At 39.4% G+C, this 26,041-nt stretch overlaps 1 long non-coding RNA gene across 14 annotated transcripts in view; it reads left to right on the top strand.

The window, feature by feature from the left end:
• The window catches only part of LOC108593745 (uncharacterized), a 363,338-nt gene that overhangs the window by 60,706 nt on the left and 276,591 nt on the right, over positions 1–26,041 (top strand). For 12 of the 14 annotated variants that reach the window (XR_013523096.1, XR_013523106.1, XR_008475010.2 and 9 more), the window contains exon 1: positions 23,449–23,855. The exons of the other annotated variants lie outside the window; for them this stretch is intronic. This is a non-coding gene — a long non-coding RNA (uncharacterized LOC108593745). Of the gene's footprint in view, positions 1–23,448; positions 23,856–26,041 lie in introns of those variants that run through there. 14 annotated transcript variants of the gene reach the window in all.

Below are 26,041 nucleotides of genomic sequence, written 5' to 3'. Positions count from 1 at the left end.
AAATAAGATTGATGATTAAAATATACAGAATGTTACAGGTAGGTGGTAACAAGAAAGAATTAAGCAGGCGTGAGAGATATGAAATGCTGGGAGGGGAACTCATATTTTAGGTAGAATGACCTGGAAAGCCTCCCTGAGAAGGTGATTTCAGAATAAAGATATGAAGTAAGGGAACTAATCATATGGCCATCAGGGATAAGGATGCTTTGAGCAGAGGAAACAGCAAGTGCAGAGGCCTGAGCGAGGTGCAGATGTGGAGTCTTTGGGAGACAGCAAGAATGAGAGAAATGGAAAGACTGAGGAGTGGGGACTAGGAAGAAGTGAGATAAGAAAGCTAAAGAGAGGGGACAACCTGGGGCCTTGTAGATCACAGTAAGGACCTTTGCTTTTACATGGAGCAGAATGAAGAGCCATTATAGGATTCTGAGCAGAGGAGAAATACATTCTTTTTTTTTTTTTAAGACAGAGTTTCCCTCTTATTGCTCAGGTTGGAGTGCAGTTATCTTGGTTCACTGCAAACTTTGCCTCCTGGGTTCAAGCAATTCTCCTCTCTCAGCCTCCCAAGTAGCTGATATTACAGCCATTCACCACCACACCCAGCTAATGTTTTGTATTTTTAGTGGAGATGAGGTTTCTCCATGTTGGTCAGGCTGGTCTCAAACTCTTGACCTCAGGTGAACTCTCCATGAGTTCAATTGTTTTGATTTTTAGATACCACAAATAAGTGAGAACATGCCATATTTGTCTTTCGGTGCCTGGCTTATTTCACTCAACATAATGACCTCCATTTCCATTTATGTTGTTGCAAATGATGGGATCTTATTCTTTTCATGGCTGAACAGTATGCCATCGTATATAAGTACCATGTTTTTAAAAAATTCACTCATCTTTTGATGAACACTTAAGTTACTTCCAAATCTTGGCTATCAGGAACAGTGGTTCAGTAGACATAAGAGTGCAGATATCTCTTTGTTATGCTGATTTCCTTTTTTTGGGGTATATACCCAGCAGTGGGATTGCTGGATAATATGGCAGCTCTACTTTTAGTTTTTTAGGTTTTTGAGGAAGCTCCAAATTGTTCTCCATAGTGGTTATAGTAGTTTAGTTTCCCACTGACCATGTACAAGCGTTCCCTTCTCTCCACATCCTTGCCTGTACTTATTACCTGTCTTTTGGATAAGAGCCATTTTAACTGAGTGAGATGATATTTTATTGTAGTTTTGATGTACATTTCTCTGATGATCGAGCACCTTTTCATATGTCTGTTTGTCATTTATATTTCTTCGTTACAGAAATGTCTTTTCAAACCTCTTGCCCAGAGTGAGCATGATGGCTCATGCTTGTTATCCCAGCAGTTTTGGGGGCTGAGGCAGGTGGATCACCTGAGCCCAGGAGTTTGAGATCAGCTTGGGCAACATGGCAGAAACTTGTCTCTACAAAACACAAAAATTAGCTGAGTATGGTGGTTTGCTTCCATAGTCCCAGCTACTGGGAAGGCTGAGGTGAGAGAATCAGTTGAGCCCAGGAGGTCAAGATTGCAGTGAGCTATGAATGCACCACTGTACTCCAGCCTGGGTGTCCAAGAGAGACCTTGCTGCAAAAACAAATAAATAAATGAACAAATCTGTTGCCCATTTGAAAATCAGATCATTAGATTGTTTTAAGTAGAGTTGTTTGAGCTCCTTATGTTTTCTGTTTGTTAATCCCTTGTCAGATGAGTAGTTTGCAACAATTTTCTCCCATTCTGTAGGTTGTCATTTCACTTTGATGATTGTTTCCTTTGCTGTGAAGAAGATTTTAACTTGATCGCATTTGTCCATTTTTGATTTGGATGCCTATGCTTGTGGGTGTTACTCAAGAAATCTTTGCTGAGTCCAAAGTCCTGGGGAGCTTCCTCAATATTTTCTTTGAGTAGTTTCATAGTTTGAGGTCTTAGATTTAGGTTAGATTTAAATCCATTTTGATTTGAATTTTGTATATGGTGAGAGACAGGGATCCAGTTTCATTCTTCTGCATGTAGATATCCAGGTTTCCTAGCATCATTTATTGAAGAGACTGTCTTTCCTTCTGTGTATGTTCTTGGCAACTTCGTTGTAAATGAATTCACTGCAGGTGTGTGAATTGATTTCTGGGTTCTGTATTCTTTTCATTGGTCTATGTGTTTGTTTTTATGCCAGTACCATGCTCTTTTAATTACTATAGCTCTATACTATAATCTGAAGTCAGGTAATGTAATGTAATTCCTCCAGGTTATTTTTTTTTTCCCATTTAGGGTATCTTTGGCTATTCTGTGTCTTTCATACTTTGATAGAAATTTTAGGATTGGATTTTCTATTTATGTGAAGAGTGTCATTGGTATTTTGTTAGGGATTGTATTGAATCTGTAGATTGCTTTGGGCAGTATCAGTATTTTAACAATATTGATTCTCGTAATCCATAGACATAGAATATCTTTCCACGCTTTGGTGTCCTCTCCCATTTCTTTTATCAGTTTTCAATAGTTTTGATTGCAGAGGTTTTTCACTTGTTTGGTTAATTCATAGGTATTTAATTTTATTTGTGGATATTATAAATAGGATTACTTTTTAAATTTGTTTTTCAGATTGTTCACTGTTGGCATTTACAAATGCTACTAATTTTTATATGTGACTTTGTATCCTGCAATTTTACTAATTTTTTATTAGTTTGAATAGTTTTTTGGTGGAGTCTTTAGGTTTTTCCACATGTAAGATCAACGTTATTCACAAACAGGAATAATTTGATTTCTTCCTTTCTAATTTGAATGCCCTTTATTTCTTTTTCTTTTATGATTGCTCTAGCTAGGACTTCCAGTACTTTGTTGAATAAAGGTGGTGAAAATGGGCATCCTTGTGGTGTTTTTGATCTTAGAGGAAAGGCTTTCAGCTTTTCCCCATTCAGTATGATACTAGCTATGGGTCTGTCTCATATGGCTTTTGTTGTGTTGAAATGTGTTTCTTCTGTAGTGAGATTTTTGAGGGTGTTCATCATGAAGAGATATTGAATTTTATCAAATGATTTTTCAGCATCAATTGAAATGATCTCACGATTTTTGTTCTTCATTCTTTGATATGATGTATCAAATTGATTTACTTACATATTTTTAGCCATCCTTGCATCCCACTGGTCATTCAGCAGCATATTATTTAATTTCTATTTATTCGTTTAGTTTCCAAAATTCCTCTTGTTACTGGTTTCTAGTTTTACTCCATTGTAGTCAGAGAGGATGCTTGATATTATTTCCATTTTTTGAATGTTTTAAGACTTGTTTCATGACCTCTCATATGATCTATCCTTGAGAATGATTCATGTGCTGAGTAGAAGAATGTGTATTCTGCAGCAATTGGATGAAATTTCCTGCAAATACCTATTATTAATAGATTCATTTGGTCTATAGTGCAGATTAAGTCCCATGTTTCTTTGTTGATTCTCTGTCTGGAAGATCTGTCCAATGCTGAAAGTGGAGTGTTGAAGTCTCTGGCTATTATTGTATTACAGTATCTCTTTCTTTAGGTCTAATGATATTTGTTTTATATATCTGGGTGCTCCAGTGTTGGGTGCATATATATTTATAATTGCTATAAACTCTTGCTGAATTGACCCCTTTATCATTATATAGTGACCTTCTTTGTCTCTTTTTACAGTTTTTGTCTTAAATCTTTTGTCTGAGGTAAGTGTTGCTACTCTGACTCTTTACTGGTTTCTATTGACATGAAATGTCTTTTTCTTTATTGATTTATTTTTAGTGTATGAGTGTCTTTATAGGTGAAGTATGTTTCTTGTAGGCAACAGATCATTGAGTCTTTTAAAATTTTTATTGGTTTATTTATTTAATTAATTATACTTTTAAGTTCTGGGGTACATGTGCCGATTGTGCAGGTTTCTTACATAGGTATACATGTGCCATGGTGGTGGTTTGCTGCATCCATTGCTCCATCAATCTATGTTAGGTAATTCTAATGCTATACCTTCCCAATTCCCCCTGCTATTCCTCCCCTAACCCTCCACCACCCAGGCCACGGTGTGTGATGTTCCTCTCCCTGTGTCTGTGTGCTCTCATTGTTCAACATCCACTTATGAGTGAGAACATATGGTGTTTGTTTTTCTGTTCTTGTGTCAGTTTGCTGAGAATGATGGTTTCTAGTTTCATCCATGTCCCTGCAAAGGACATGAACTTATCTTTTTTATGGCTGCTTAGTATTCTATGGTGTATATGTGCCACATTTCTTTATCCAGTCTAACATTGATGAGCATTTGGTTCCAAGTCTTTGCTATTGTGAACAGTCCCGCAATAAACATACATGTGCATGTGTCTTTATAATAGAATGACTTATAATCCTTTCGGTATATACCCAGTAATGGGATTGCTGGGTCAAATGGTATTTCAATTTCTAGATCCTTAAGGAATCGTCACTGTCTTCCACAATGGTTGAATTAATTTACATTCCCACCAACAGTGTAAAAGTGTTTCTATTTTTCCACATCCTCTCCTGCATCTGTTGTCTCTTGATTCTTTAATGATGGCCATTCTAACTGGCATGAGGTGGTGGTTTTGATTTGCATTTCTCTAATGACCAGCGATGATGAGATTTTTTTCATATGTTTATTGGCTCCATACATGTCTTCTTTCGAAAAAGGTCTGTTCATATGCTTTGCCCACTTTTTGATGAGGTTGTTTGCTTTTTTATTGTAAATTTGTCAAGTTCTCTGCAGATTCTGGATATTAGCTGTTTGTCAGATGGGTAGATTGCACACTTCTTTCCCCATTCCGTTGGTTGCTGGTTCACTCTATTGATAGTTTCTTTTGCTGTGCAGAAGCTCTTAAGTTTAATTAGATCCTATTTGTCCATTTTGGCTTTTGTTGCCAATGCTTTTGGTGTTTTAGTCATGAAGTCCTTGCCTATGCCTATGTCCTGAGTGGTATTGCCTAGGTTTTCTTCTAGAGTTTTTATGGTGTTAGGCCTCATGTTTAAATCTTTAATCCACCTAGAGTTAATTTTTGTATAAGGTATAAGGAAGGGATCCAGTTTCAGCTTTCGGCATATGGCTAGCCAGTTTCCTAATACCATTTATTAAATAGGGAACCCTTTCCCCATTGCTTGTTTTTATCTGGTTTGTCAAAGATCAGATGGTTGTACATATATGGTGTTCTTTCTGAGGCCTCTGTTCTGTTCTATTGGTCTATATCTCTGTTTTGGTACCAGTACCATGTTATTTTGAGTACAGTAGCTTTGTAATATAGTTTGAAGTCAGGTTGCTTGATGCCTCCAACATTATTATAATTTTTTTGCTTAGTATTGTCTTGGCTATGCAGGCTGTTTTTTAGTTCCATATGAAGTTTAAGGTGTTTTTTTTCCAATTCTGTGAAGAAAGTCATTAGTAGCTTGATGGGGATAGCATTGAATTCATAAATTACTTTGGACAGTATGGCCATTTTCACAATATTGATTCTTCCTAACTGTGAGCATGGAATGTTTTTCCATCTGTTTGTATCCTCTCTTATTTCCTTGAGCAGTGGTTTGTAGTTCTCCTTGAAGAGGTCCTTTACATCCTATGTATTTAATCCTATGTATCCTATGTATACAATGCTTTAGTTGTATTCTTATGTATTTTATTCTCTTTGTAGCAATTGTGAATGGAAGTTCACTCATGGTTTGGCTCTCTGTTTGTCTGTTATTGGTGTATAGGAATGCTTGCGATGCTTCCACATTGATTTTGTATCTTGAGACTTTGCTGAAGTTGCTTATCAGATTAAGGAGATTTTGGCTGAGACAATGGAATTTTCTAAATATACAATCATGTCATCTGCAAACAGGGATAATTTGATGTCCTCTCTTCCTATTTGAATACCCTTTATTTCTTTATTTTGCCTGATGGCCTTAACCAGAACTTCCAATACTATGTTGAATAGGAGTGGTGAGAGAGGGCATTCTTGTCTTGTGCCAGTTTTCAAAGGGAATGCTTCAAATTTTTGCCCATTCAGTATGATATTGGCTGTGGATTTGTCACAAATAGCTCTTATTATTTTGAGATACAATCCATTGATACCTAGTTTATTGAGAGTTTTTAGCATAAAGGGCTGTTGAATTTTGTCAAAGGCCTTCTCTGCATCTATTGAGATAATCATGTGGTTTTCATCTTTGGTTCTGTTTATGTGATGAATCACATTTATAGATCTGCGGATGTTGAACCAGCCTTGCATCCCTGGGATGAAGCTGCCTTGATCATGATGGATAATCTTTTTGGTGTTCTGTTGGATTCAGTTTGCCAGTATTTTATTGAAGTTTTTTGCGTCAATGTTTATCATGGATATTGGTCTGAAATTTTCCTTTTTATTTGCATCTCTGCCAGGTTTTGGTATCAGAATGATGTCGGTCTCATAAAATGAGTTGGGGAGCATTCTCTCTTTTTGCATTGTTTGGAATAGTTTCAGAAGGAATGATACCAGCTCCTCTTTGTACCTCTGGTAGAATTTGGCTGTGAATCCATCTGGTCCTGGAATTTTTTTGGTTGGTAGGCTATTAGTTGCTGCCTCAACTTCGAACCTTGTTATTGGTCTATTCTTCTTTTTGGTTTAGTCTTGGGAGGGTGTAAGTGTCTAGGAATTTATTCATTTCTTCTAGATTTACTGGTTTATTTTCATAGAGGTGTTTGTAGTAATCTCTGATGGTATTACTCTGGAATTGGTGGTGATAACCCCTTTATTATTTTTTATTGCATCTATTTGAATCTTCTCTCTTTTCTTTTTTATTAGTCTGGCTAGCAGTCTATCCATTTTGTTGATCTTTTCAAAAAACCAGCTCCTGGATTTATTGATTTTTTGGAGGTTTTTTTTTTGTGTGTGTGTCTTTATTTCCTTCAGTTCTGCTTTGATCTTAGTTATTTCTTGTCTTCTACTAGCTTTTGAATTTGTTTGATCTTGCTCCTCTAGTTCTTTTAATCATGACATTAGGGTGTTGATTTTATATCTTTCCTTGATTCTCTGTTGGGCATTTAGCACTATTAATTTCTCTCTAGACATTGCTTTAAATGTATCCCAGAGATTCTGGTACTTTGTATCTTCATTCTCATTGGTTTTGCAGAAAATCTTTTTTTCTTTTCTTTTCTTTCTTTCTTTCTTTCTTTCTTTCTTTTTTTTTTTTTTGAGATGGAGTTTCGCTCTTGTTACCCAGGCTGGAGTGCAATGGCACTCCATCAGGATGGTCTCGATCTCTTGACCTTATGATCCACCCGCCTTGGCCTCCCAAAGTTCTGGGATTACAGGCTTGAGCCACCGCGCCCGGCCTCTTTTTTTCTTTTTTATTGAGACGGAGTTTCGCTCTCGTTACCCAGGTTGGAGTGCAATGGCATAATCTTGGCACACCGCAACCTCTGCCTCCTGGGTTCAGGCAAGTCTCCTGCCTCAGCCTCCTGAGTAGCTGGGATTACAGGCATGCACCGCCATGCCCAGCTAATTTTTTTGTATTTTAGTAGAGACGGGGTTTCACCATGTTGACCAGAATGGTCTCTATTTCTTGACCTTGTGATCCACTTGCCTCAGCCTCCCAAATTGAAGATCTTTTTTTCTACATTCATTTCATAATTTTTCCAGTAGTCATTCAGGAACAGGTTATTTAGTTTCCATGTAGTTGTGTGGTTTTGAGTGAGTTTCTTAATCCTGAGTTCTAATTTGATTGCACTGTGGTCTGAGAGGCTGTTTGTTATGATTTTTATTCTTTTGCATTGGCTGAGAAATATTTTACTTCCAATTATGTGGTCAATTTTAGAATAAGTCCAATGTGGTGCTGAGAAGAATGTATATTCTGTGGTTTCGAGGTGGAGAGTTCTGTAGATGTCTATTAGGTCTGCTTGGTCCCGATCTGAGTTCCAGTCCTGGGTATCCTTGTTAATTTTCTGTCTCGTTGATTTGTCTAGTATTGACAGTGGGGTGTTAAGGTCTCCCATTATTGTGTGGGAGTCTAAGTCTCTTTGTAGGCCATTAAGAACTTGTTTTATGTATCTGGGTACTCCTGTATTGGGTGCATATATATTTAGGATAGTTAGCTCTTCTTGTTGCATTAATCCCTTTACCATTAGGTAATTCCCTTCTTTGTCTCTTTTGATCTTTGTTGGTTTAAAGTCTGTTTTATCAGAGACTAGGATAGCAACCCCTGCTTTTTTTTGCTCTCCATTTGCTTGGTAAATCTTCCTCCATCCCTTTATTTTGAGCCTATGTGTGTCTTTGCACATTAGATGGGTTTCCTCGATACAGCACACTGACTTTTTATCCAATTTGCCAGCCTGTGTCTTTTGATCAGAGAACTTAGCCCATTTACATTTAAGGTTAATATTGTTATGTATGAATTTGTTCCTTCGATTTTGATGCTAGCTGGTTGTATTGCCTGTTAGTTGATACAGTTTCTTCATAGTGTTGATGGTCTTTACAGTTTGGTGTATTTTTGCAGTGGCTGGTACTGGTTGTTTCTTTCCATGTTTAGTGCTTCCTTTAGGAGCTCTTGTAGGGCAGGCCTGGTGGTGAAAAAATCTTTCAGCTACTGCTTGTCCATAAAAGATTTTATTTCTTCTTTACTTATGAAGCTTAGTTTGGCTGGATATGAAATTCTGGGTTGAAAATTCTTTTCTTTTAGGATGTTGAATATTGACTCCCGCTCTCTCTGGCTTGTAGGGTTTCTGCCAAGAGATTCACTGTGAGTCTGCTGGGCTTCCCTTTGTGAGTAATCTGACTTTTCTCTCTGGCTGCTCTTAGCATTTTTTTCTTCACTTCAACTCTGGTGAATCTGATGATTATGTGCCTTGGGGTTGCTCTTCTCAAGGAATATCTTTGTGGTATTCTCTGTAATTCCTGTATTTGAATGTTGGCCTGCCTTGCTAAGTTGGGGAAGTTCTCCTGGGTAATGTCCTGAAGAGTGTTTTCCAGCTTGGTTTCATTCTCTGATGTTTCCAGCTTGGTTTCACTTTCCGGTACACTGATCAAATATAGATTTGGTCTTTTCACGTAATCCCATATTTCTTGGAGGCTTTGTTTATTTATTTTCATTCTTTTTTTCTCCAGTCTTGCCTTCTCACTTTATTTCATTGATATGATCTTCAATCTTTGATGTCCTTTCTTCCACTTGATCGATTTGGCTATTGAAGCTTGTATATGCTTCACAAAGTTCTTATGCTGTGTTTTTCAGCTCCATTGTGTCATTTATGTTTTTCCCTATGCTGGTTATTCTTGTTAGCATTTTGTCTACCTTTTTTCAAGGTTCTTAGGTTCCTTGCATTGGGTTAGAACATGCTCCTTTAGCTTGGAGAAGTTTGTTATTACCCACCTTCTGAAGCCTGCTTCTGTCAGAAGCCTGCTTCTGTCGGTTTGTAACACTCTTTCTCCATCCTGTTTTGTTCTCTTGCTGGTGAGGGGTTGTGATCCCTTGGAGGAGAAGAAACATTCTGGTTTTTGATGATTTCAGCATTTTTGTGCTGGTTTCTTTCCATCTTTGTGGATTTATCTACCTTTGGTCTTTGAAGTTCATGGCTTTTGGATTGGGTTTCTGAGTGGATGTCCTTTCTGTTGATGTTGAAGCTATTTCTTTCTGTTTTTTAGTTTTCCTTCTAACAGTCAGGCCCCTCTGCTGCAGGTCTGCTGAGGTTTGCTGGAGGTCCACTCCAGTCCCTGCTTGCCTGGGAATCACCTGCGGGAGCTGCTGAACAGCAAAGATTATTGCCTGTTCCTTCCTCTGGTAGCTTCATCCTAAAAGGGTACCTGCCAGATATCAGCCTGAGCTCTCCTGTATGACATGCCTCCCAGTTAGGATACATGGGAGATCAGGGAGCCACTTGAAGAGGCAGGCTGTCCCCTAATGGAGCTCAAGCACTGTGCTGGGGGATCCATTGGTTTCTTCAGGACTGCCAGGCAGGGATGTTTAAGTCTCTTGAAGTGGAACCCACAACTGCCCTTTTTCCCAGATGCTGGGCTCTGCTAAGCTGCTGTGTAAATTTCCTTGTGGCTTTGTTGACATAGACAATGTTGAAACCATCTACCAGAGCTTCAGCAATGGCAGAAGCCCCCCTCCCTGCCCCCACCAACCTTAAACATCCCAGGTTGAGCTCAGACTGCTGTGCTGGTTGTGAGAATTTCAAGCCCATGGATTTTAGCTTGCCAGTGTTCGTGGGGGTGGGACCTGCTGAGCCAGCTAGCTTGGCTTCCTGGCTTCAGCCCCCTTTTTCAGAGGGAATGAGCAGTTCTGTCTTGCTGGTGTTCCAGGTGCCATGTTACTAAAACTGCAGCCCAGTTTTGTGCTAGAAACCCAGATGCTGGCATTGTAGGCACCAGAGGGAATCTCCTGGTCTGTGGGTTGTGTAGACCATGGGAAAAGCATGGTATCTGAGCTGGAGTGCCAGAGTGTCCAGAAAAGTCCCTAATGGCTTCCCTTAGCTGGGAGAGAGAGTTCTCTGGCCCCTTGTGTCTCCTGGATGAGGCAATGCCCCATCCTGCTTTGGATTGCCCACTTTGGGCTGTTCCTACTGTCTAACCATTCTGAATGAGATGAACCTGATACCTCAGTTGGAAACACTGAGATCACTCGTCTTCTGGCATGCTCTTGCTGGGAACTGCAGACCGGAGCTGTTCCTATTCACCCATCTTGGTGGAAGTCCCTGGGTCTTTTTTTATTTTTGAAATGGGGTTTCACTCTTGTTGCCCAGGCTGGAGTGCAGTGGCATGATCCCAGTTCACTGCAACTGCCACCTGCTGGGTTGAAGCAATTCTCCTGCCTCAGTCTCTCAAGTAGCTCGGATTAAAGGCATGTGCCACCACACCCAGCTAATTTTGTATTTTTAGTAGACACAGGGTTTCTCCATGTTGATCAGGCAGATCTTGAACTCCTGACCTTAGGTGATTGGCCTTCCTTGGCCTTTCAAAGTGCTGGGATTACAGACATGAGCTACTGTGCCTGGCTGGGTCTTTTTTTTTTGTTTGTTTGTTTGTTTTCATTCAGCTGTTCTATGTCTTGATTGCAGAGTTTGCTCCATTTACATTCAATATTATTATTCATAAGTAAAGACTTACTTTTTCCATTTTATTATTTGTTTTCTGGTTGTTTTGTTGTCTTCTCTTCCTTCTTTTGTTTCCTTCTTTTACTGAAGGTGATTTTCTCTGGTGATATGATTTAGTTTCTTCTGTTTTAATTTTTTGTGTACCTGTTGTATGGTTTTGGTTTGAGATTACTATGAGACTTGCAGATACTATTTTACAACTCATTATTTTAAGCTGATGGCAACTTAACACTTTCTTCATAAGCAAATATGCAAAATGAAAGTTAATAAAAACTTTATGCCTTCCTTTGTCTTCCCCAACTTTTAAATTTTTTGTTGCTTCTGTTTGTACCTTATTGTACTGTCTATGTCTTAAAAAGTTGTTCTAGTTATTATTATTATTTAATAATCTTTGATGTTACTTTTATTTATTTTATCTATATTTTCCATAGGTTATTGGGGTACAGGTGGTATTTGGTTACATGAGGAAGTTCTTCAGTGGTGATTTGTGCGATGGTGGTGCACCCATCCCCTGAGCAGTGTACACTGCACCCTATTTGTAGTCTTTTATTCCTCACCTTTTCCCACACTTTCCCCCAAGTCCCCAAAGTTCATTGTGTCATTCCTATGCCTTTGAATCTTCATAGCTTAGCTCCCACATATCAGTGAGAACATATGATGTATGGTTTTCCATTCCTGAGTCATTTCACTTAGAATAGTAGTCTCCAATGTCATCCAGGTAACTGCAAATGCCACTAATTCACTCCTTTTAATGGCTGAGTAGTATTACATTGTAATATACATCGACTTTGTATCCTGAAACTGTGCTGAAGTTGTGTATCAGCTGAAGGAACTTCTGGGCAGTTTTTTGTTTTTTTTTTTGAGACAGGATCTCACTCTGTCGTTCAGGCTGGAGTGCAGTGACCCAGAAGTTCCTTCAGCTGATACACAACTTCAGCACAGTTTCAGGATACAAAGTCAATATATATTACAGTGTAATACTGCTCAGCCATAAAAAAGAATGAATTATGGTATTTGCAGTTATATATATTATAATGTAATACTACTGTAATATATATATATATATATATGAGTGTATATATATATATATTGGGTGTGTGTGTGTGTATATATATGTGTGTGTGTGTGTGTGTGTATGTATATATTACAGTTTCTTTATCCGCTCATTGATTTAAGGGCATTTGGGTTGGTTCCATGATTTTGCAAATGTGAAGTATGCTGCTATAATCATGTGTGTAGAAGTATCTTTTTCATATAATCACTTCTTTTTCTCTGAGTAGATATCTAGCAGTGGAATTGCTGGATCAAATGGCAGTTCCACTTTTAGTTCTTTGTGGAATGTCCACACTGTTTTCTATAGTGAATGTACTAGTTTACCTTCCCACCAGCAGTGTAGAAGTGTTCCCTGATCACTACATCTCACTACATCCATGCCAACATCCAATTTTTAAAAATGTTTTGATTATAGCCATTCTTGCAATAGTAAGGTGGTATCACATTGTGGTTTTGACTTGCATTTTCCTGTTAGTGATGTTGAGCATTTTTTCATATGTTTGTTGGCCATTTGTATATCTTCTTTTGAGATTTTTCTAGACATTTATGTCCTTAGCCTACTTTTTGGTGGGAATTTGTTTATTTATTTTTTTTACTAATTTGTTTGGGTTCATTGTAGATTCTGGATATTAGTCCTTTGTCAGATGTACAGATTGGGAAGATTTTCTCCCACTCTATGAGTTGTCTGTTTAGTTTTCTGACTGCTCCTTTTGCTGTGCAAAAGCTCTTTAGTTTAATTAAGTCCCAATTACTTATCTTTGTTTTTATTGCTTTTGCTTTTGGGTTCTTGGTCATGAAATCCTTGCCTAAGATAATGTCTAGAAGGGTTTTTCTGATGTTATCTTCCAGAATTTTTATAGTTTCAGTCTTAGATTTAAATCCTTAATCCATCTTGAGTTGATGTTTGCACAAGGTGAGATATGAGAATCCAGTTTCATTCTCCTACATGTGGCTAGCCAATTATCCCAGCACCATTTGTTGAAAAGGGTGTCCTTTCTCCACTTTATGGTTTTTTTGCTTTGTCAAAGATCAGTTGGCTGTAAATATTTGGGTTTATTTCTGTGTTCTCTATTCTGTTCCATTGGTCTATGTGCCTACTTTTATACCAGTACCATACTGTTTTGGTGACTATGGCCTTATAATACAGTTTGAAATCAGGTAGTGTGATGCCTCCAGATTTGTTCTTTTTGCTTAATATTGCTTTGGCTTTGTGGGCTCCTTTTTGGTTCCATATGAATTTTATAATTGTTTTTTCTATTTCTGTGAAGAATGATGGTGGTATTTTGATGGAGCTTGTGTTTTCCCTGTGGTGTCTTCCTCCATGCCTCTGGCCACTTTCCTGTAGTGCCCCTGTGGTGCCAAGCAGGAATGGCCGGCTTGGGAACCCAGTGACCTCCCAGGGCCTTTCCCGCTGCTCCGTCTACTCCTGTATTTTGCTTGGCTCTCTAAATTGACTCAGCTCCAGGTAAAGTCAGAAACTTCTCCCACAAAATAGACATTTGTTTTCTCCATTGGTGGTGTGTATTCAGGAGTGGACGGTCTCCCTTCCCTAGTTCTGCAGTTTGGACACTCACAGTATTTGGGGTGTCTCCCGGTTCCTGTAGGAGCACTCTGCTTCCTTCAGAGGGTCTGTGGGTCCTCTCAGAATTCTTGGTTTGTTCTTGCAGTTGTCCTGGAACTAATATTCATCATGTGAGCTTCTGCAAGCTGCTCCGTCCGTCCAAGTTGGGGCCGCAATCTAGTCCTGCCTCCCGTCTGCCATGATGATCTGTAATAATGATTTTTGATTGGTTTATTAATTAGTCTTTCTATTTAAGAGTAGTTTACATACCACAGTTACAGTGTTATAACATTCTGTGTTTTTTTTGTAGGCTTACTATTACCAGGGAGTTTTATGCCTTCAGATAATGTCTTATTGCTCGTTAATGTCTTTGTCTTTCTTTTTCTGATGGAACCACTCCCTTTAGTATTTCTTATAAGGCAGATTGGTGTTGATTAGTCACATTTTTTTTTTTTTTTGGTCTGGAAATCTTTATTTTTCCTTTATGTTTGAAGGATATTTTTTCCAGATATACTATTCTAGGGTAAAAGTTCTTTTTTTTTCCTTTTTTTTTCTTCAGCACTTCAGCACTTTAAATATGTCATGCACTTTCTCCTAGTCTATAAGGTTCCCACTGAAAAGTCTGCTGCCACATGCATTGAAGCTCCATTGTATAGTATTTCTTTTTCTGTTGCTGCTCTTAGGATAGTTTCTTTATCCTTTGGGAGTTTGATTATTAAATGCCTTCAGGTAGTCTTTGTGTTAAGTCTACTTGGTTTTCTATAACCTTCTTGTATTTGAATGTTGTTATCTTTCTCTAAGTTTGGGAAGTTCCTTGGTATTATCCCTTTGAATAAACTTTCTACCCTAATCCTACCTTCCCTGTAAGGTCAATGTCTCTTGTATTTGCCCTGTTGAGGCTCTCTTATAGATCCCGTAGGCAAGCTTCATTGTGTTTTATTCTTTTTTCTTTGTCTTTTCTGGCTGCATACTTTCAAGTAGCCTGTTTCAAGCTCACTATTTTTTTCTTCTGCTTGATCAGTTCTGCTATTAAAAGACTCTGATGTATTCTTCAGGTCCAGAATTTCTGCTTGACCCTTTAAAATTATTTAAATATCTTTGTTAAATTTATCTGACATAATTCTGAATTTTTTTCTCTGTGTTATCTTGAATTTATTCGAGTTTCTTCAAGACAGCTCTTCTGAATTCTCTGTCTGAAAAGTCATATATCTCTCTTTCTCCAGGATTGGTCCCTGGTACCTTATTTAGTTCATTTGATGAGGTCACATTTTTCTGGATCATCTTAGTATCTGTAGATGTTCATCTATATATGGGCACTGAAGGAAGAGTTACATGTTTAGTATAGTCTTGGCAGTCTGGGGTTTGTTTGTACCCATCCTTCTTGGGAAGGCTTTCCAGGTATTCATATGGAGTTGCACATCATGATATAAGCTGTATGTGCTTTAGGGGACACCCAAAGCTCAGTAACACTGTGGCTTTTACAGACTCTTAGAGGTACTGCCTTGATGGTCTTGGAGAAGGTCCAGTTGACTTCTCTTTACCTGGTAGAAACTCTTGCTCTCTTCTCTTACTTTCTCCCAAGCAAATGGAGTCTCTTTCTGTTTTTTGAACCACATGGAGCTAGGGGTAGAGTGACACATGAACCCTGTGGTGACTACCACTAGGACTGTGATGAGTCAGACCCGATGCCAGCACATCACTGGGTCTTGTCCAAGGCCTGTTGTAACCACTCCCTGGATACCAGCTATGTTCGCTCAATGCCCTGTTCTCTACAACTAGCAGGTAGCAAAGCCAACCAGGCCTGTGTTTTTCCCTTCAGGCTGGTGAGGTACCCCAGGCCCTGGGCAGGTCAGAGGTATCACGTGGGAGCCAGGGGCTAGAGTAAAAAAATCTTAATAATCTACCTGGTGTTCTATTGTACTGTGGCTGAGTTGGCACTCAAACCACAAGACACAGTCCTTCCCACTCTTCCCTCCTTTTTCCAAAGGCAGAGGAGCCTCACCCCATGGCCACCACTACCACAGGCCCATAGGGAGTACTGCCAGACTACTGCTGATGTTTCCTTAAGGCCCAAGGACTCTTCAGTCAGCTTGTGGTGAATGCCGCCTGGCCTGGGATTCACCCTTCAGGGCAGTGGGCTCCCCTCTGGCCCAGAGCAGGTCCATAAATGGCATCCAAAAACCAAAGCTTGGAATTAGGGACACCAAGAGCCTGCTTGGTGGATGAGCTGGTACCTAAGGTGCAAGACAAAGCCCCCTTTACTTTTCCCTCCACTTTTCTTAAGCAGAAGTCTCACCCAATAGCCACAAGAGATGGTGATGTGCTGAGTCTCACCTGAAGCCAGCAAAACTCAGAGTCTCACCCAAGGCCCTCAGTGTAGTACCTGGGTATCACTGCTGGTTATTCAGGGCCCAGGGGCTCTTCAGTTAACAGGTGATGAATGCTGCCAGGACTGGGTCCTTCTCTTCAATGCAATGGGCTTCCTTCTGTTCCAGTGTGTGTCTAGAGATGTTGTCTGGGAGCTAGGGACTGGAATGGGGATGCCAAAACTCTGACTGATGCTCTATCCTGCTGTAGCTGAGTTGGTAACCAAGATAGAAGACAAAGTCCTCCCCATTCTTCCATCTTCTCTATTCATGCAGAAGGAAGGGATTTCTTTTTGAGCCGCTAGCTGTGCAGCCTAGGGGGTGTTGTGAACACTTCCTTAGCTGCCCTGGCTGGTATCTCAGTAGGTTGCTGCCCCTCAAGTCCTCTGCCTCTGAGTTCAGCTTAGCATGAGGACTCACCTAGGGGATGCAATTCTTGTGGCCTAGACTGGCTGTCAAGGTTTTTTTTAGGGCTCCAGAAAATTTTAAACCATGATGACAAGGTTTGCAGGAACTCAAGTTCCAAATGCTAGAATCTGTAATTCCCCTCTTTCTTGGGGACATACTCCCTCTTTGGACAGGCATCAACTGAGCTTGGTCTTGTTTTTCTTTCTGCTATAACAGGGTAGCAGTGAGTTCAACGCCTCACAATCACTGAGTTCTACCACTCCCCAGTGCACAGAAATACTGTCTATACTATGCTACCCCTACCAGGAGATGGAGGATGGGTGGGTTGGCTATTGAAGACTGTTTTCCCTACCTCTTCAGTGCCTCTTTCAGTGATATAAAGTTAAAACCAGGTACTATGAGTGCTCATGTAACTTTTGAGTCTTAGGAAGGTGTTTTTTATGTGTGTAGATAGTTGTCAAATTGGTATTCTGATGGAAGAACGATCAGTGCAGCCTTCTATTCTGCCATCTTGCTTCACTTCTGTCTTAGCTTCAAGTTTTAAGTTGCCATAAATTGAGAAAGGAAAGGAACTGGTTTGGGAAAAACAATAGGAGCTGGATTTGGGGCATGTTTACTTTTGCCTCTTAGACATCCAAGTTAAATATGTTAAATAGTTAGTTTTGAATATGTGGAGAGATCCATGTTGAGGATATAATATTGAGAGTCATCACAACCATATAGATGGCACTTAAAGTCATGATTCTAGAAGGCGTTATGTGGATGCTAGATGAAATTGTGTAGGGAATGAGTGTAGACAGTAAGAAAGAATACATTCTAGAATTGAGTCTTGGGGAAATATAACATTTGGAGGTCAGAAAGATGAGAAAAAAAGAAAAACAGGAAAAGGAACTAAATAGGTTCAAGCAGAAGTGAAGGAGGAAAGCAAGACAATGTGGTGTTCTGGAAGCCAAGAATATAGTGTTTTATTGAGAGAGTTTTGACACATGTGGAAAACTACTGATAGGTAAAGAAAGATGAGGACTGAGAAATGGTCTTAGAATGTAACAAGGTGGTTATTAGTAGCCCTGTGAAGAGTCATTTCAGTGACGTGGTGGAGACAAAAGCTTAATTGCAGTGTAAGAAAGAATGGGAGCACATGAAAAGATAAGTGTCCAACATAATGGAATACGAAGGAAACATCAAAATCACAATGAGCTACCACCTCATACCCACCCAGGATGGCTATGATAAACGCTGTAGGTGATAACATGAGTTGACAAGAATGGGGCACATTGGACTCCCATGCACTGCTTGAAGGAATGTAAAATGGTTCAACAACTTAGAAAACTCTGATGGTTCCTCAAGAAGTTAAACATGGAGTTACCGTATGATCCCCAAATTTTATTTCTAGTATATACTCAAGAGAATTAAAAACATGCATGCGCACAAAAACTTGTACATGAATGCTCATAGCAGCATTACTTGTAATGGCTAACAAGGGAAGACAACCTAAATGTTCATCAACTGATGTATAGATAAATAAAATGTGGTATATTCTTATAATGGAATATTATTTGTGAATTTAAATGAATGAAACACTGATACATGCTACATTGATAAACCTTGAAACCCTATGCTAAGTGAAAGAAGCCAGTCACAAATGACCACATATTGTGTGTTTTTTGTTTATATCAAAAGACCAGAATAGGAAAAATCTATAAAAATAGAAAGTGTATTTGTGGTTTCCTGGGCCTGGGGGATAGAGGATGGAGATAAATAGGAAATTACTGCTCATTGGCAGGTTTTTTGGGGGGTAATAAAAATATTCTAAACTCAGATTGTGCTAATGCTTACACAACTCTGTGCATGCTAAAATTTTGAATTTTATACAATTTTATGGCATGAAAATTATATCTTATTAAGCAGTTTTTAGAAGAAGAAAGAATGGGAAGACAGATATTAGAAAGATCTAGTAGAGAATGCTTTCAAGAATGCTATAAGAAAGGGATAACAGTAAGTCATTAGTTGAATAGGAAATCTGGATTAAAGAAAGTTTTTTTTTAAGATGAGAGAAATACCAGTGTATTTTAGGATGTGGCAATTGATCTAATAAAAAAAGGAAAGTTTGATAAAACCAGAAAGAGACAAGACTTTGTGGAGCAACATTTTCAAGTAGCAAAGAGAGAATGAAGATACAGTGCATAGGTGGAGGGATTTGCCCTGCGGGAGGATGGAAAGTTCATCCATAGAAATAGAAGAGGAGGTGAAGTATATTCACTCTGATTCTGGCAGGTGTGTAGACTTCAGGTTGAGGTTTCCGAAAATTCTCTTCTAATTATTTTATTTTTCTCATCATGGTAGAAAGCAAGATTCACTACTGAGAATAAGAGTGAGGAACGAGTGTTGGAAATTATAGGAGAAAATCTGAAATACTTGTTCTGGAGAGTGAAAGAAAAAATGGATTGGGGAGAAAAGGATAATTTCTGGGGTGAATCCTTGTGAGGTTTAGAGAGCATGAGTATAACGTGAGAATAGCTGACATGTTTGTGTGTTACAGTTATCTTCAGCTGCATGCGTTCAGTCATGGAGTAAGTGAAGAGTTGAATTTAGCCATGGTTTTTATTTTGTTGGATTATATCGGGTTTCCGTAGAAGAGATTGTGAGATCGAGATTCGTGTGCAGGAGTTTACTGAGGAGTGTCTTCAGAAGCAACATCTCTAAGGGATGCAGGGCAGGAGGAATGAGCAGAGGAGGGGTTGAACAGAAGTGCAGCTGTAGCAGGTCTCAGGCAATCCTACAGGGAACTGTAAGCTGGAACAACCCTCTGATTTGTCCCAAATTGAAGCATGGAGGCTTGGCATTGTGCCCCTTTGTAACCATTTAGACATGGGATTCCTGTAGGCAAGGAGGCTCCCAAGAAGTGACTGGCTTCTTTCCTCAAGAGGAACTTGGCTGTGAGATGGCAGAAATTAACACTCCTAGTAGGTGCGGTAATGAGTGCTTTAGTCCTGAAGGGAAGGTACTAGATGGCATGCCACAGAATCTGCCACAATTCGCCCCTTTAAACTATTTGCTTGTGTACTAAGCTTACCCCTTCTAAGAAGACCTCCTCCTGGATTCTGGTAGGTTTCCTTTCCTAGACGGTCTTACACGGGAAAGGTTAGTGGGCCTAATCCTGCCTCTATAACCGGTCTAGAGGCTGCCATTGATACCTCATTTGTCTATTGTACTATCCATTCTAGATTCTCCTCTTCCTTGGCTAGTACTTCTGCTTGTGTAGGTGGCTTACCTGGTGGTATAACCCAGATATCTGTATAAGAGTTGTCTGAGCCCCTGGTCCTCTGGCTACCAAATCATTCTCTAGAGTTGACTGTTACACTTATTTACTCAAAGTTAGGCACAGTCCACAGTGGACCATAAAGCAAAACTGAAGATGGACACCTTGCATTAAAAATGGGAGGTCAAAAAGAGAAGAATTAGGGTCCCTGATAGTCACATGTTGAACTCTTAATCTCTGATTTTTTTTTATGAGAGAAAAGTATACCCTTAGGTGTTTGACTATTATCAGGTCCCTATTAACAGCTAAATAAAATTCCCCACTAAAATAATAGTGTAGGCTGGATATCCTCCTAACCCTCAAATTCCATATACCACACATCCAGTAAATATTTGAGTTCACCATGTCCCAGACATTTCTTTATTATTATTATTTATATTTTATTGCACTTTAGATTCTGGGGTACATGTGCAGAACATGCAGGATTGTTGCATAGGTACATACATAGCAATGTGGTTTGCTGCCTTCATAGCCCCGTCACCTACATGTGGCATTTCTTCCCATGTTATCCAGACATTTCTTTCCCTAGATTTCTACATTTCTGCTTAAGGCACCATCATTCTCCATTCTCAACATCTGCTTCAGAACCATATGAGGTTTAGTGAGCAAGAGAGTACTATGAGAACAGTTGACACGTGTGTACACTTTTCTCCAGCTATCTTCAGCTGCATGGGTTCAGGCATGAAGTAAGTGAAGAGATGTCTGAGATCCTGATTACTGAGAGCTACTGAGACCAAAAGTCTTAGAGTTCCTCTTAAATGCCTTCTCATCCTCATCTACATATCCAGTTAGTTGTCAAAGCCTGTCATTCTGCCTCAGTAATACCTCTTGGCCGGGCACGGTGGCTCATGCCTGTAATCCCAGCACTTTGGGAGGCCGAGGAGGGTGGATCACCTGAGTTCAGGAGGTCAGGAAGGTGGATCACCTGCAGTCAGCCTAGCCAATGTGGTGGGACCCCTTCTCTACCAAGAAGACAAAAAATTAGCAGGGCGTGGTGGTGGGCACCTGTAATCCCAGCTACTCAGGAGACTGAGGCAGGAGAATTGCTTGAACTCGGGAGGTGGAGGTTGCAGTGAGCTGAGATTGCGCCACTGCATTCCAGCCTGGGTGACAAGAGTGAAACTCCATCTCAAAAAATAAAAAATAAAATAAAAATAATAATACTGCTCGTTGCTGTCTTCTCCCCTCTATCACTATTTGCATTTCCTAGATTAGGTGTTCTCCCCACCTCTGCCAATCTTTGCTCTTCCAAAAGCTTTGGTTTTTTCATGCTCATGCCCAGTGTATCCTACAAACTGCTATATTCTTTTAATAGTTCCATCTTTTTAAAGAATAGTTGTAGCCAAAATAGTAAAAATAATTCTTCTCAGAAGCCCTCAATAGCTTTCCATTATACACCATATGAAATCCAAATGCCTTAATTTTGCATTCAAGGCCTTAATCCTGTCATACTACATGTTTTTTCATTTTAACTTATATTGGATTGGTTACTAATGATTTTCCCAAATATTTCTTCCATTTTCCTGATGCTCTGTCCCTCAGCCCCCGCCCCCATCATGCATGGCCTATTTCTTTCTCATCATCACCCTTTAAGTTCTTTCTTGGTCTTATCACAGTTTGTAAACATATTTACTATTTACTTATTTACATCTTGAATTTCTAAAATGTTTTCCATTTAAACATTTAATTGCCAGAACATAAACTCTCTGAGGACAGGAACGCTGTCTTAGTCTCTTACCAATTTCCAGTGCCCAAATGAGTGTCAGCGCAGGGGCTTAATGCATATTTGCTAATTGAATTAATGAGTGGGATGACACTGTAAAGTCTATCTCAGCTTTGCAAAGAGTGGTTTTAACATTCAAGTTGGAAACAGCATGGCTCGGCTCAGGCTCCTGTGTTTCCTACACAGGCTTCTGTGTCTCCCCTTAGCTCTAGAAGAGCGAGTCATCCTCATGGAAGAAGAGAAGCGAAACTGCACCTTGATGGCAGGGAGGTAAGCTGTCTACAGGGAAGGATGTCTGTCCTCTATGCTATGGGACCTGTCTGAAAAACAGTGCACCCCAATGGCAGAGAGATGTTGTCTACAGGGAAGGGTCCCTGTCCTCTGTGCTGTGGGACCTTGTCTCTAGGCAATCTCTTTGAGTCAAATGAATGAGTGTCCTTCTTATTTTACACTTATCTTATGTGTGGTCGTGAGGATTACTTAGTCTTTCAAAGTCTGATTTCTCTTAGGCTCCGTCTAACTGCTGAAAACTTAGTTTGCTCTTGTAAGATAAATAAACACACTTGGGGCAGGGGGTTACATTTTATTTTTCCCTTAGGCAAAGCATTAAAAATAAACAAAACAATCACCATGCCTAAAGTCTCCAAAAAATTCATAGTTACCGGAAGGAAAATATGCTGAGGAAATTGTATTTATTTAATAGTGGGCAAAGGCATATTTTATGCTACAAAGACCTTCCATAAGGAGAACATATCATGGCAGCTCAGCAGTGGGCTGCCTAAGTATTACAGGCATGGAGAGGAAATGGATTTACATATCAGGTTCATACATGCATCCTCTATTAATCCAAAGAATCAATGCTAGCCAGGCAGGCTTTGTGTTAGAGGCTGGGCACACCATATTTCTTGGAGACTTAGAAAATTTCTATTGCCTTTTGAAGCTTTGTGACATCATTTTTTTCAAACCACAAATTGGGGTGTGTGTTTGTGTGTGTGCATATATATGTGTGTGTGTCTAGGCAAATAAGCATTTCAGTTCAAATGAGTATTTAATAATATTTATAATTTGTAATTTGATACATATAAATGGCATCCTAGAAATATCAAATGGATAAAATATATCTTATTATTATTTTTAAAAATATGAAATGTCCTTCCCTTACTATGTCTGTATCAGGCCCTCACCTGCTTCTCCTCCCCTTTCCCTCCTCCCCCTATTTTTTGGCAGAGCAAGAATCTTGCCTTCTCAGACTGTCAGAAAAGTAATCTATTTTTAAATTTCCAGAATTTCAGGTCTCCTGTCATTAAACATGACAGAGGGATTTAGGGAAAGGGAAACTGAAAAACAAAATTAGTTTTAAGTGTGACCTAAATGTATACGATTTCAGTGTTTAGATAGCACAGCAGGTTAAAGCTGGATTTTGAACATATTTTCAGTGTGCTTTGGCATGCAGCATTTTTGAGAGAGATATTATGTAAGTTATCAAAAAGCATACATTTGAGATAGGACTTTTATTTTATCCAGAAGCTAAAAATCACCAAATGTTATATTTTAATATGCAGATAACCCTTATTCTGATTTGGGTTTGGAAGCTTGATCAGAAAAGGTTTTTACTGTGGTGTTTAGGACGTCACGTTCTTTAGAAAGAAAGCTGTCTGTTTTTCTTTTCTCCAGAGGAACTGCAGTTTAGGACAGGCACAAAGCTGGGAACATAACCAAGGGCAGAAAAAAAATTCACCCCTATGTTCTGTTTGTCAAACTGACCTGCAGGTCACAACCTGAAAGTTTATGGATTGGTGAGGCCTTGTCTCCACATAAGCATGTTTTCTGGACTTTGGCTGAAGCTAAATTCCTGACTTCTGAAAGAGGGGTGGGTGTGGACTTCCAGCAGGAATAGCCAGTGGGAAGGAAGTAATATTCATTAAGAGTGTCTCATGCAAGCAGTGCCGGGCTAAGCATGCTCAGTGTAAATTCTCCTGGAGCCTGTCAAGCTATGTTTGAACTCGTTCCAGAATAGTGGATTTACTTTTTTTTTTTTCCCACCAGGAAGAATACTCGATAGACTGCATTTTGCCTTGCTTTTCTTTCTTTCTTTCTTTTTCCTTTTCTTTATCTTTCTTTCTTTCTTTCTCTTTCTTTTTCTTTCTTTCTTTCTTTCTTTTCTTTCTTTCTTTTTCTCTTTCTTTCTTCTTTCTCTTTCTTCTTTCCTTCCTTCTTTCTTTTCTTTCTTTCCATTTTTTTTCCTCCAGAAGAATGGAAACAATATTCTTTTCTGATCAGTTCAGTAATACAGTGCCCTTCAGTGTCCATGTGAGCATTTCAGTGGAGAAGAAAAGAAACTTTGCTACCTGGGAACTGAAGACTACTTAGGTCAGTAAATGCTAATAAAGTTCTTAAAGACTTACGGAGCTAGGAATTAACTTTACTTAACTGTTAAGATAATCTACGGTAAATTTAATTGCCTTTTCAACTGGTGGGTGTACACTGATTTTTTTTTCCCACACAAAAACTATGTTTTTCATGCGTTGGAGTGATTTCCCAAACACAGGGAAAATATGTCTTTTGGTTAATTTGCATTTGAAAGAACCTCTTTTTGTATGAGAGGTTCTTTCTCTCTACCACAAATTATGTGTTTTTCAAACAAATATTGTGGTGAGCTGATGTAGCTATAATGGTCTGAATGTGGATGTGTTCTGTGTTATATTAATTCTTGGCTTGGGTAGGTTTGGTGAAAGTTATTGCTTTTCTTGCTGCCAGAGATGAAAGGGAGTTTGTTTTGTTGTGCATATTGTTTTGGAACTTTTGGTGAGCTTTGAGGCTGCCTTGGGAGCTCCTTATAGAGAGGAGAGTCATCTCTTTCCATGTTTAATGTGCGTTTTTCAAAATATTCAACTTTAAGACAAGAATACAGCTTTTAAAAAATCTGTGTAGGAATAGAGTTTTTTAAAAAATGCAGTTTTGGAGGGAAATGGTTTATAGAAAGGTTTGTGATAAAGAATTTGAATCAAGACCGTCATGGTGAATGTAAGCAAAAAATGCAAAAGAATACTGCATGCTGTGTACACAGTGATTCAGTGTAGGTTAATAATTTTACTTTTTAATTTTTTAAAGAGCGTACCAGCTCTTAAAGGGCTGTCTTAAAATATCAGCTGATAACACAGAGGGCTCATTAGAGAGATGTTAGGATCTTGGAAAAATCAAGTTAGCAAAGGCGGCCCCTTTAAAAACATGTAAGGACTGAGGTTATGAAACCACATGGCTTCATGTAGAAGCAGTGCATTCTAGGCTAAAGCAGTTTAATTTTATTCAAGAATTTTAAGAGTAAAAGGGGATTTATTTCTTTTCAAAAAAGAACAACCAGGCGAGGATTATTGATCGGTCAGGGATTAAATATTTGCTGGAATACGAAGCATCACATATTATCAATGTGTAAATCAGATTGGGCAGCTATTCAGGGGATGTAAATGAAACAACCATAGTTTCAGCCAGAATCAAATGCAGCAGCACTCCTGCCCTGCTTTCTTCATCTTTATGTCCCAGAAAGGGATGATAGAGGTGGGGCAGGGTGTGAAATGAGACTTAGCCGATGAGCTGACCTTGCTCTTTTAACTCCTGTCCATCTGTTCTTACCGGGCAGCTGAAGCAGTGAGCAAAGTGGGACGGGACCTCAGGGGGGACTAGGAAGCAGAGGCCAGACCCAACCAAGCCTGTGATCTGTCCCCCACCCTGCAAGTTAGATATCAGGAGGAGCTAAGTGGATGCATCTAAATCCACTTCCTTCTGCTCCCAGAGCTTTGATTTAGTACCAAATGCTGCTCTTCTGCACCTGCCTCTGTTTTTCATAAGTAAAAGCTTCTCCCCATGTGTAGATGGTGGTTTATTCGATACAGATCAATCCCTAAGGAGATAGCCGAAGCAATTCAGTCTTGTTTGTTTTTTTTTCCTTCTTCCCTGACATGTGGCACAGATCTTGATGAGGTTTAATTGAAACGACAAACCTTTTCTGGGATGCGAGAGCACAGTTCTCCATGGAAGTGTGTCTGTGAGCGTGGGTATGTGCGCACGCAAGTCACTTGCAGTCTGGGCTCTGGGACGCTGCCTCTTGGAAGGCTTTGCAAGGCTGAGGGCATTTGTCTGGAGCCAGGGATCTTTTCATCACCTTGTCTCCGTGTTGGCGAAGAGGAGGTGCACATTCTGGAGTGTGCTGTAACTCTTTACTCTGAGTCCTTGTTCCTAATACTGCACTCTCCCTGCAACACCCCAACTGTTCCCTCTTCATGACCTGTGTCTTTCAGCATAGCACCAAAACCTACTGAGGGCACAAAGAAAAACCAAAGGGCATGCAAAGAAGCAGAGACTGAACAAAGACAGGCCTCTTCACGTTCACATCTGGATAAAATTTAGATTGAGACAAGGGAAAATGAGTGGGAGAAAAAAAAATCTGACATCACATTAAGAAAATGCATATAATTGACTTTCTAGAGTTTTTCTTGTCTCAAGCTTTCTGAGTGTTTTTGTCTACTGCCCACATCCTACCCATAGGATCTGGGAGAAGA

This window comes from Callithrix jacchus, chromosome 10 (assembly GCF_049354715.1).
Source record: "Callithrix jacchus isolate 240 chromosome 10, calJac240_pri, whole genome shotgun sequence".
Classification (NCBI taxonomy): domain Eukaryota; kingdom Metazoa; phylum Chordata; class Mammalia; order Primates; family Cebidae; genus Callithrix; species Callithrix jacchus.
The sequence above is the reverse complement of the archived record's forward strand: the minus strand, read 5'-3'. Positions and strand labels throughout refer to the sequence as shown.